General features: G+C 41.1%; 1 protein-coding gene across 1 annotated transcript in view; it reads right to left on the bottom strand.

The window, feature by feature from the left end:
- The window catches only part of LOC126278504 (phospholipase B1, membrane-associated-like), a 112,625-nt gene extending 102,077 nt beyond the window's left edge, over positions 1 to 10,548 (bottom strand). Inside the window, exon 1 of the mRNA XM_049978666.1 lies at positions 10,504 to 10,548. The gene's annotated coding sequence lies outside the window, so the exon portion shown is untranslated. The remainder of the gene's footprint in view (positions 1 to 10,503) is intronic.
- Between the last annotated feature and the right edge of the window lie 2,095 nt (positions 10,549 to 12,643).

Here is a 12,643-nt window from a genome sequence, read left to right as displayed (position 1 = left end):
GGCAAAGAGGGCATTAATGGCCAAATACATCAGCATCAGTCATCAGTCTTAATCTGAGGAAGAAGTTTCTGAGAATGTAAGATAGCTGCACAGTTTAGATGGTAGTGTACCATGGTCCGTATGAAAATCGTAAAAGAAGAGAATCGAAGCATTTGACACGTGATGCTGTAGAAGGATGTGTTGAAAACTCGGTGGACTGATACGATAAGGAATGAGGTGGCTGTCCGAGAAATCGGCCAAGAAAGGACCTTACCGAAAACAGCGACAAGAAAAATGACAGGTGACAGAACAAGTGTTAGGACATCAGGGAATAACGGCTGTGGTACTAATAGGAGCAGAGGGTACAAAATTTAGGGCAAGGCAGATTGGAATAAATTCAAGAAATAATGGACGAGGTAGGCACCAGAGAGGGATACGTGGCGGCCCACTTCGAACCAGTAAGAAGACTAATAACTCCAAAGAAAATGGATGTGAAAGACGGACAATCTTGAAGACAAACAGAAAACGTTTGAAAGCAATGGGAATTTGGCTTTGAAGAACACTGACGAGGCGTAAATGAACAAAAGGAAAATCCCCTGAAGGCTTTCAGAAATAGGTAAATGAGCAGAGAAACCTCATAGCAGGTATCCAAGAAAGGAAAACCAAACTTTTTGGGCATTTACTTAGACACAGTAACATTTTAACACATTAGAAACAAGGTGATGCCAGGAAAGAAAATAATTGAAGATCTATTGATGGTACCAAAACGACAGAAGTATAAAAAATTATGAGGACAGCATAAAATAGGAAAGGGATATTTCAGAACAGGTCTTAGCCTTTATAAGGTGATTATCAACCGATATTCCTGCATAACGCCGCGACTATAGACGATATGACGTATTTTACGCATTGACTCTTCCGTTTTTACTGTGTGGTCGCTTCACAACCATTTGAACGGCAACCATAGTGCAAAACTGTCACAAGTGTGATGAACACATTGAAGAAAAGATAAAAAAAACACAACCTTTCATCAGCAGGTATATAGGCACTTCTCAGATGATGGCGTACTTTAACTGAGAACGAAGGACACTGTACAGAGTTTGCAAACATTTATATTATTTTACAGAAAAGGAATCCTGAAAATATGTTTCCGTGTGCTTGCAGACAGAAAAAAATTGCTTGGAAACAGACGCTAAACATATACTGAAGTCGCTAATTTACTTGTCAACAAAATTTTACCATCAGGAATGGGGTGCTTGTCAAAGAGAAATCACCATGCTATTCCCTCTTGAAGGACAACATGTTTCTCGTTATTGCACCAAAATCGCAATAACCGCCTTAGTCTCGTTTTCAAGTGACCGATGTCATGTCTGCCTAAGTCAAAAAGTTTATCATTCTCTAATGTATACATAATCATTTAATACCACTGTGTCATTGAAATCTGCACTCTGAGATAGCATCCGATGAGTTATTCGGCAACTTTTCGTAACTGTGAAAGTGTTACCTGGACATAAATTCCTTTCACAGTATCAAAAACAATTTAGTGTCCGTAGGATCAACGCTACAGGAACCAAGGCACAGGAAAACGTCTGCACAAAATGTATGTGTGCTGAGCCAAAAATGATACGAGCGAGCGTTCTCGTAGATCAGCCCTATGCCAGCTTTGAAGATCCAAAATGTGTACTCGGTTGTACATATCTGTTGTCGAGGACATTCGACAGACTGTCGATAGTCTTTGGCTGCTGTAATTCAAATTTATTTTGTGATTTGCAGGACGTAAATATTTGCTTGTGAAGCAAGCGTGTAACTATAGTTATTCAGTGGTAATTTAGAGTAAAAATTTAAAATCACTCTAGCATCATTGCAGTAAATAGTTTAATAAACAGGGCGTCGTCCTGTAAATTGTACAGCTCCCTTTCACATATATTGTGCCAGTGCGGTTAGACATATTTTAATGTCTGATTTGCTGTAATAATTGATCTAATAGTTTTACTGCTGTATGTGTTGCCTGCTATAACTTAAGCTAGAGATAATGCTGTAATCATACTTTGCCGGCCTCCACACACCACTCATAAACTACAGCCACAAGACGTTGCATTTTTTAAGTCACTTGCAGCTTATTACAACCAACTAGCTGGCAAATGTCTTCACACGAACCCTGATAGCAATATCAGACACACAAGGATTGTTTTGCTGTTAGGAGTGTCACATGGCAGTGCTGTGACCGTATGAATGCTATCAGTGACTTCTCAAAAATGGAATCTGTCCATTGGGTCCACATGTTTTTCAGCATTCAGACTTCTTGGTGACTAAATTCAAATCATAATCAGAAGATAGAAACGAGGAAGAGGAAATGAGTAAACAGACAAGACACAAACTCCCAGGAAAATCTAGACAAACTAATAGAAAGTATGCTCTACTGGCTCTTTCAACTCTACAAAACAAACCTTTAGTATGAGTGAGTCAATAGGAACACAAGGAACCTCTCCTATTGAAGATCTACATATAAGAATAAGAAGCAGAGCAATGTCATCTGCTGTTGGGATCACCGGTAGTCCTTACAATAGGCTCTTCCTTCAGAAATAATCAGAGAAAATCTAAAGTATGCCCAACAAAACTAAAACTGGCGACACGTCTTCAAGCTGAACCTTCAAGATATTGAGAAGGACGAAGAAATGACTACCTCCCACGTTTTGTGTTGTTCCATACCCGGTTGCGAAACTTGAATGGGAAGAAAAAGGTAGTCTGTTGTGATAGCTGCAAATCTGAATGGCCGTATTTACTCGAATCTAAGCCGCACTCGAATATAAGCCGCACCTGAAAAATGAGACTCGAAATCAAGGAAAATTTTTTTTCCCGAATCTAAGCCGCACCTGAAATTTGAGACTCGAAATTCAAGGGGAGAAAAAAGTATTAGACCGTACCTCCAAATCGAAACATAGTTGGTCCATTGTAACATGAGACGCAATTTAGGTCGAATGGATGAAGATACAGCTACAGTAGTTTGGTTGGAGCCGTAAGCCTAACATTTAAGCTTTACCAAGTAGCCATTGCTATGTGTCAGGCGCTCAGTCCGTATTTATAGGATGGCGTTCCTTTTTCACATGTTTTGTCTGGTTTGAATCGATTTCTTATTTTGCTTTAATCTGATCAGTGCTGTTCTCTTTGTTATAGGTGTTTACGTCACGTGAAAATGCATTATTGTACTGTGTCATGCATTGTTTGTCGCATTCTTATAATGAGTGATTACGACCTATCGCCGCTCGAGGCATGGCTTGCTTTTGTGCGCGCTACCTCCACTTAACAATAAATAGAAGAGAGGAATTGTCTCATAAGCGAAACAATGACAAGAGACTGTTATTTGTTGTTACTTACACTGGTGCTTTCTTTGATAATGATCAACAAGAACCAAATAATAGAGTGCATACCATAGATGTTCTGAACGAGAGTTTAGCGAAAAGTTTGCTCCGTTTGAAAATCCTTGTAGAGGCCTCTTTAGTACATAACATTCTGCACAGAAATTAGAGTCATCTTAGATTTAAAAATCTAGTCAGTTGCCGTGCTTCACTTCTGACTGTATCACTATTAGGCATAAGAATAATACGAATATAAACATGACCCGATACGTATATTCTTCCGCGTTTGCTGTTGTCTCACTCTAGTTTCGTAAGTTGTTAGGCAGACAGGATTTAAATGAGATAGCAGCAAACACGAGAGAATATATGGCATAATGTTTACATTCTTCTAACTTTTCTTTTAATTTATTTACTGGCGCAGAGGTTTTGGCGCCAGTATTTATCTTTGAGTCTGCACAAGCTTGCGTGTGTAGCGCTACATATATTTGACGGCAGAAGTTAGTTGTGGCGGCACCTGCCAACATTTTTCAGAACTTCCGTTTACTCTGCACTCGATTCTAAGCCGCAGGCGGTTTTTTGGATTACAAAAAGGGGAAAAAAAGTGCGTCTTAGATTCGAGTAAATACGGTAGCTAATGTCGAAACCGTTCAGTGTAAGTCCATAAATAGCCAATATTTTATACAGTAAACATGTATTGAGGATCCAGATTTGTTTGCTAATGTCTTACAAATTAAAATAAATATTGGTCATACCAAATTTCTGTGTTTCTTGCTACAGTTGGTAATATTTTGGTGGTACGATTTATAACACCAACAGTGCAATTTAGGAGAGCTGCCTATAAATATTAACACCTTACTCGTCTCCACCTCTTGCGTTACTTCTTTTACCCTCTTAATCTCAAGCGTCGCAAATTCGTATCATACCAAAACGATGCTAATAAATGGAAGGTGAATCATTATGAGTACCTATGACAATAGGTGCAGATTCTACACGAAACTGCCAACGACTCTGACATGTGCCTCTGGCTCCTGAGTGGTTTCGGTATTTCTGTAACGACTTTCTGTTTGCGCCTTTGTTCACAACGCACACACTGAAAGTTATCGTCATTATTTGGAAAACTACAGCTAGATACAGAGGTAAGTTCAGTTCTGAAAATTTTTTGCTGCTTCTATACTATCCGTGAGCTGACGTAAATCACATTTTAATATAAAAAAACAAGTTTCCGTACACGTTTCCAGTAGTTCTTACGAACATTCTACCTCTACACTGTTTTTGGTGATTACAGTTCACTTTTACTGCGATGTAGAGATTCTTCTGAATTACTAATTCTCCGAAGCTTTTATTTTTTTAGCGATGTGTCCCTGCGGTTTTATGCTCTACAGAATGCAAATCGATCATTCAGAGCTCGCATACGAACACTGACACATTACAGACTACGCCATAATAAACAAAATGGTCTACTAGAACTGAAATCCGGAATATCAGAACACTCTGCAAGCAAAAAAAGACATGACGAATAATGAGGCAGACAGGCCAGAACAGAGGCAGAACTACTGTGCAAGAAGCATCAGGGTCTAACAAACGCCGCTCCAGAAAAATCTACCAGTACTGTTGCCATACCTCATTGGCCTCAGGTTAGAGACACAAGGCAAAGATGTAAAAGACCAAGTTGTACAGAAAATATTCATGTATAGTAAGTGTAACTTACCTAAACAAGAGAATAAACTATTTCCTAGAGTTTCACGAATAAGGCTATATTGCGTTATACATAAACATTCATAATATATGTCAACATGTACTTATCATTTTTAACCAAGTAAGTTCAATAAATATACGAGGGTAATCCCAAAAGTAAGGTCTCCTGTTTTTTTTTATAAGTACAGAGCTTTGTGTGGCAGTTGGTCACACTGTTATGAAGAGTGCTTCAAGCGCTCTGTGTAAACATGCGTACGCTTCGCTGAGGAGCTTAGTCTTGGCTTGGCAGCTGTTGAGAATGGAGTTCCCGTTGGATGTTACCGCCAAGTGTGAATTGCGCGGCAGTTATTCGGTTTTTGAACGCAAAGGGCACTGCGCGACTGAAATCCATAGTCAATTGACGGAAGTGTGTGGTCAGTCGTGCATGGATGTCAAAAATGTTCTTAAGTTGTGTAGAGAGTTTGTAGTCTGCCGATAAACTCATGACAACCGTTTTTTGTGATCGGAAAGAGGTATTGTTGGTCGACTTTATGTTCACTGGGACGACAACACTGACAGGTTCTGTGAGACTCAAAAAACTCAAATGGGCAACTGAGAACCGGAGAAGGGAAATGTTGAGCAGGGGCGTACACATTCTCCATGACAACGCTCGCTCACAAAACGTTGTTCTCCTGCCACAGTTACACTGGAAAATACTCACCCACCCACACTATAGTCCTGACTTGGCGCCCTGTGACTATCACCTGTTCCCTAGGATAAAAGAACATTTGGCCGGAAAGCGATTCAGCTCCGACAACGAGGTGAAAGAAGAGGTTCATAACTTTCTGAACAGCATGGCGGCGAGCTGGTACGACATGGGCATACAAAAACTGCCACAGCGTCTACAAAAATGCATCTGCAGAAAAGGTGATTATGTCGAAAAATAGCTAAATGTTCAAGCTTTAAACTGACGTAAACTACTGTAGAAATAAAAAGGTCAATGTACTTATAAAAACATAGGAGACCTTACTTTTGGGATTATCCTAACACCATGTGTTGTAGGTGCTCAACTTCCCAAACACCTGTTATCGCAGATCTATGATACGCTTAACCGTAGTTTATTGGTATAACGTATCTTAGTTTTAACCTCATGTACTCTATAACACTTCATTACTAGTTACAAAATGTAGCTTTTTGTTACTGTTTTATTGAAGCAGAAATTTATTCATGTTTCAAATTGGTAAATTTAATAAATTTACCTGCGAAACCTTCGGCATATGTTTCTGATAGAGTGGGCTACGCGTTATTATAGTGTCCAGTCATATTAATGTGATAACCTGTTAGAAGCCGCCCGAATAACCACGTTACACTGCGCGAGACGTGCAGAAAGAGAGTGAGTGACGTTCTGGAAGCTACTGACAGGGATGGGGAGCCATGTCGAATCCACTGCCGTGACCAGCTATGCTAGGTTTCTCAGTTGAGGGTCCATGACGCAAGCAGTCCGATCAATGTTGTCTCACAGACCCACGACTGGGTTTAGATCCGGTGATATTGGTGGCCAGGAGAATACGGTAAGATCATCCTGGCGCTCTTCGAACCGCGCAAGAACACCAGGAGCGTCACCCCTGTCATCTATGGCGCTTGGTGCGCCACAGTTGCTCCGGAGCACGGTTTGTCTACCGCCATTTTGCCATGTTTGGTACACTCTAACAGCGGCGGCATCGATTAATACCAGTCTGTGGCTGGATGGCTGGAAAGGTGGCGGTGTATATGCCTGTAATTCAGTGGTGTGCAAACATGTTACGTGGAAGAAAAGCATTGCTTTTCATAATAGCGGTGATGATATATTAAGGAGGCAAGGAGTAGTCAGTCGCCCTCTTCGACGAGATGTATAAGACACTCACAGAGCTGTCACAAAATTCGCGACGTCTGTCAACAATGCATCGGCCTGATAATTTACAAAGAAGTTTGTTGCAAAGTGCAGTGCACCTATGATTTTTATATCATATCTTGACTTTAAAAGTAATTTCAATGAAAATGGAGTTCCTCTTGTAACATTTCTTCTCAGAACCTGTTGTGAGAAAAGAAGTAACTGTTGTGAAAGTGAATACGTGTGTGCATGAATTTTCTATTATTATTATTATTTGCCATGTAATTATATTTTTCCATGTTGTTATGTTTTGTAGTACAAGTGTCCATTTGTCACGTCAGCGATAATCAATTTTTCTTTTTCTTTAAACAATTTATATCTGCACACACACGCAAAGGTATGATTCTACGCTTGTGTATTCCTGCAGCGTTTTCATTTTAACACAGCTTTGGGCAATCCCCTAGACTTAGTACTACTTAAACGTAACTAACCTAAGGACAGCACATACATCCATGACCGAGGCAGGATTCGGACCTGCTACCGTAGCAGCAGCGCGGTTCCGGACTAAAGCGCCTAGAACCGCTCGGCCACCCCGGCCGGCAAGAAGCAAGTACCCTTATCATTTACGTACTACCTCTGTTTATGAAAGATAAGATTACGCGTCAATGGGATCACGAAATAATAAATAATTCCCCCTTCTGTGCCAACTAATTCAGCATTTATTGCTGTACATCGATGAATATTTCGGTCCGCCTCTGTATTTCTCTTTCGCTCCACTGTCGAATAACGTATAACGCAACCGTCGTAATTTACTATTTAATAATTCTGAATAGCTCAATGTTGGGACCCGGAGAGAGCCGGACTGCCCAAAGCTGTGTTAAAGGGAGAGAACATTCAACTACAATATGCATGAACAAAATAAGACACGTCAATTCATTGGAGAAGCTGTTCACAGACGTCCATCCACTGTGTGGGGTTCATAAAACACTATAAAACGAGGAATACCTTAGTGAATGAGTTTACGACATGTGTTCCGCCAAAATTTACTTCTAAGGATAATAGTCAAATGCTGAGAATGGTGAAACACAACCCCTGAATAACAGTAACACAAATTGGAGCACTTCTGGATGAACGTCTTGAGAAGCTCGTTAATGAAAGAATAGTACTCGATACGATTCCAAAAGACCGGGAAGAAAACCATATGTACATAAAGTAAACAAGGACAAGTGTTTAGTATTTTCCAATGAATAACTGACGAAGAAAAATGAGTTTTGGAATCGTGTATCATGGTCACATGAAAGCAAGGGCAATATACGCCGATGTGGGGGCGGCAGCGTAGTAGTACGCTAGTTTATGGAGTCACCTGGTGAGAGTGAGCTAGCTATTATTGATGGCAATATGGAAAAGAAAATTGCACGGGAGGATCAGAAAACACGACAACACAAGTAAAACATGATTGATAGACTTTATTCCGCAGGAATGCAATAATACCGACTCGGACGTAACCAGCAACCACGCATATTCTGTGCCAAATCGTTTGCCTGCAATTATTCGTAGGAAAGGCATGATATACACGTACAAGGATGTTTCGCTTGTTTGAGTACTCACGTCCTACTGTTGGGAGAACATTTTCTGATTTTCATTACGAAATTGTAGTTATGTTCAACTTAAGTAAATACGAACGAAATACAAATGTGTTAGAAGCAGAGAAGAATATTATTTATTTTACTGTGTATGTTTTGGTAGTTAAAAGTTTTCTTCTAGTTGTCTACAGGTGACATTTGAGTACTTCCGTCAGCCTCTGTAGTCTGAAAGGGCCAATGGCTTAACTGTGATTACTTTTGAATATCTTGTTGTAAAGGGGCAATATGCAGTCTTAAAGCATATAAGCAAACCCACTACAGATGAAACTGAAACGCACAATTGGGGAATGAAATATATACCAAAAGTCTGGCGTTTACAAAATACTATGTAATGACTGTGAGAAACAGCATATTGGCCAAACTGGTCGTAACTTCCTAACACGTTTTAAGGAACATACTACTGTTACTGCAAATACCAAATCAATATTTGGTCAACATCTTGATGGATACAAGCATTCTGACGGCTGCATTTCTAACAATTTGAAAATATTACATACTGTGCCAAAAGGATTACTGCTAAATACTTTAGAATAAATTGAAATCTATTCATTTCACAAAAGTAATCCGTTAACTGTTTTAAACGAACAACTTGAATTCAAAGAAAAACATTTCTTTGCGCTGTTCGACGATCTGCTTTAGAATGTTCACTCTTCTGTCCTTCGTTTTTAAAATTATTAAGACCCTTAGGAAATTTTTATCTTTACTTTGTAATTTTATTCCGCCAAACATTATTTTATGACTGGCTATCTCTTTTTAGAATGTTTGCTTATATGCTTTAACACTGCATATTGCTAATTCACATCCCTTTATTTTTGACATTACGGTTCAAAGTATCATAATTTTAAATTCCTTCCATTTCCATTATTTTTATTTGTTTATAAGACTGGCATGCAACATAAGACATAACAATGCCTTTTAAAAATTGTCACATGTAAAAAAAAAGGAATCTACATATGAACTTCATAGACAATATTTGATAAATATGCACAACTACTGTGCCCTCTCGACTTTTCTCCCTTAGTATTGATCTGAATGAATTATTTTGTAATCTATGTACATGGAAGTCTCTTATTACACCAGTAAATCGTATCTGTGCAGCATGTACTATACATGTCAGTTAACGATTATTGCAGCCTACTCATTGAAAATCCTTTCAATAAAGACATGTTGCTGCTCAATAGTACATCTTCTGACGTGACAGTCTTTGCCATTCCACTTTCGCAACAACTTCATTAGAAAGAAGCCTGCTGCCACATGTTTGCACTGGCGTTTAGCCACACCATGGCAACCACTGGTCTGACCAGTGAAAAGAAGTCTGCTGCCACATCTTTGGAACAGCATCCAACTTCACCATGGCAACCGGTGGTTCAAAATGGTTCACTAACAGGCCTTGAGGGGGCAACCCATATACTATCAAAACGAAGTTCATTTATCCTACATGCATAAATATTTTAACGCTTCTTAATTGACAATAAGCTAAGTTTAGTGTGTATTTATTTCCCTTTCTTGACAATGTTCTTTTAACTAAGAAATTTTACATTGTTATTCGACCTATAACCCATCGGTTAGTAATGACATCATTCCGTCAGAAGTGGGCGGAGCCTCCATTATATATATAGCAAGACGTGCATTGTTTTCTCCAGTAGTGATTCTCCAGCAGAAGGAGGTCCTTTATCATTGGTAATTCATCGTTTTATAACTTTATAACTGTATGAATTTTCTTGAATGTATGTACCCCTCTAATTAAAGCTTTGTATACGACTTGTAGGTCTAAAGATGACCACCGTAGTGGTCGAAACCGGTCACCGTAATAAATAAATTGTGATCAAGACTTAACTGTGAACCGCGGAGTAATCATGTAGATGCAGATGTAAGTCCGTGGGTCATTTACAAGTTGATGCTCGCCCTATAACAGAGGTGTACCACCAGAGGGCGGGCGAACGGCGGTCCTCGCGAGTACAGCAGTGGTGCAGACACTCACCTGGTTGTCTGGCAGCGCTCTCGCCGGCTCCCGCGGATGCTCTGCGCCGACCGGCCGCTCCTGGCGTGCAACTGCGTCCTACTTCTCGCACCCGGTCCCGTGTTTTCACCTTTCTCTTTCACCGGCGAATGTGCTGTTTTTCTCGCCACTCTCCTATCCTCTGTTACTGCATCTCCGGCGTTCAAACGAGAGCCGCCTACTAATCGCAGTAGTGACGTACACAAGAGAGCTTTTCCTTTCGGAAAGAAATGTTGCAGATTTCGAACTTAAGACCGCCGTCAAACGCATACGACAGTCTATAACAACACTCATTAATGATGTTTCATACATGCAACCTAACTACGACGTATGTGCTGAGAATAACCAGACGTTTCTAAGAACCAGCAACAGCCCAAAGTACATTCATGCTCATAAATTAAGGATAATTGCACACAACGTGGCACTACACAAAACTGGCGTTAATAGCATAGGCACATAGGGAACACACACGACACAGACTTGTAAGACCACGGTATTGATGATAAGTTGAGAAAACCGTCCCTAAACACATGTGCTACAAAAACGCCACTGTTTCCTGCGCATGTACCCGGACATCAATATAGTACATGATCACCATGCACACGTACACAGGGCGCACAACGGGTTGGCATATTCTGGATCAGGTGGTCGAGCAGTTGTTGGGGTATAGCCTCCCATTCTTGCACCAGTGCCTGCCGGCGTTCCTGAAGTGTCCTAGGGGTTTGAAGACGTGCAGCGATACGTAGTCCAAGAGCATTCCAGACGTGCTCGATGGGGTTTAGGTCTGGAGAACAGGCAGGCCACTCCATTCGCCTGATATCTTCTGTTTTAAGGTACTCCTCCACGATGGCAGCTCGCTGGGGCCGTGCGTTATCATCCATCAAGAGGAAGGTGGGACCCACTGCACCACTGAAAAGGTGGACATACTTGTGCAAAATCACGTTCCGATACACCTGACGTGTTACAGTTCTACTGCCAGAGACATGAAGGGGTTTACGTGCACCAATCATAATCCCACCCCACACCATCAAACCGCTACCTCCATACAGGCTCCTTTCAAGGACGTTAAGAGGTTGGTATCTGGTTCGAGGTTCACGCCAGTTGAAAACCCGGCGAGAATCACTGTTCAGACTATAGCTGGACTTGTCTGTGAACATAACCTGGCACCACTCTCCCAATGACCATGTACTGTGTTCTTGACACCAAGCTTTACGGGCTCTCCTGTGACCAGGGGTCAGTGGAATACACCTTGCAGGTCTGCGGGCGTAAAAATAACGTCTGTTCAGTCGTCTGTAGACTGTGTGTCTGGAGCTAACTGTTTCAGTGGCTGCGGTAAGTTCCCGAGAAAGGCTACCTGCAGTACTCCGTGGCCGTCTGCGGACACTGATGATGAGATATCGGTCTTTTTGTGGTGTACACGTGGACATCCTGTACTGTAGCGCCTGGACACGTTTCCTGTCTGCTGGAATCGTTGCCATAATCTTGAGATCACACTTTATGACACACGGAGGGCCCGTGCTACGATCTTATGTGTTTGACCAGCCTCCAGTCGCCATAGTATTCTACCCCTCTAAACGTCATCAGTGTGTGTTCTTTGAGCCATTTTCAACACACAGTCACCATTAGCATGTCTGGAAACGTCTGCACACTTACTAGCTGCATGCATCAACACACCTCTGCGTATGTGGACTGCTGTCAGCTCCACGGTGCGACGACCGCAGGTCAAATTCACCGCATGGACATATCCCGAGGGGATTTAAACCAGAAAACCGCTCGCCAGAGAGTTGTTTCACCATGTATCAGCATCATCCTTAATTTATGGATATGAGGGTATATTACTGCTGCCGTCTCAGGTAAGAGCGACGACGTTTGGCCTGTATGCTCATGGACTCAAGCTCTTAATCTAAACACTAAGAAGTTACATGCCATCCTCCTGTCATACCGAAAGTTGACCAAGAAATATTTTCGTGATATACAGGTGCGCTATCAAAAAGAGTAAAAAATCGTGGATGTCTAAATTGAGAAAAAGAAATGGTGACTGCAGGCAGAAAATCTTTCTCTTGCCTACATGCAACTCAAAATTTGACGGAAACATTCTTCTTTCACTACGCCACTTTGTTGG

Source organism: Schistocerca gregaria, chromosome 1 (assembly GCF_023897955.1).
Source record: "Schistocerca gregaria isolate iqSchGreg1 chromosome 1, iqSchGreg1.2, whole genome shotgun sequence".
In the NCBI taxonomy this organism is placed as follows: domain Eukaryota; kingdom Metazoa; phylum Arthropoda; class Insecta; order Orthoptera; family Acrididae; genus Schistocerca; species Schistocerca gregaria.
Note: the sequence above shows the minus strand (reverse complement) of the source record. Positions and strands in the feature narration are given on the sequence as shown.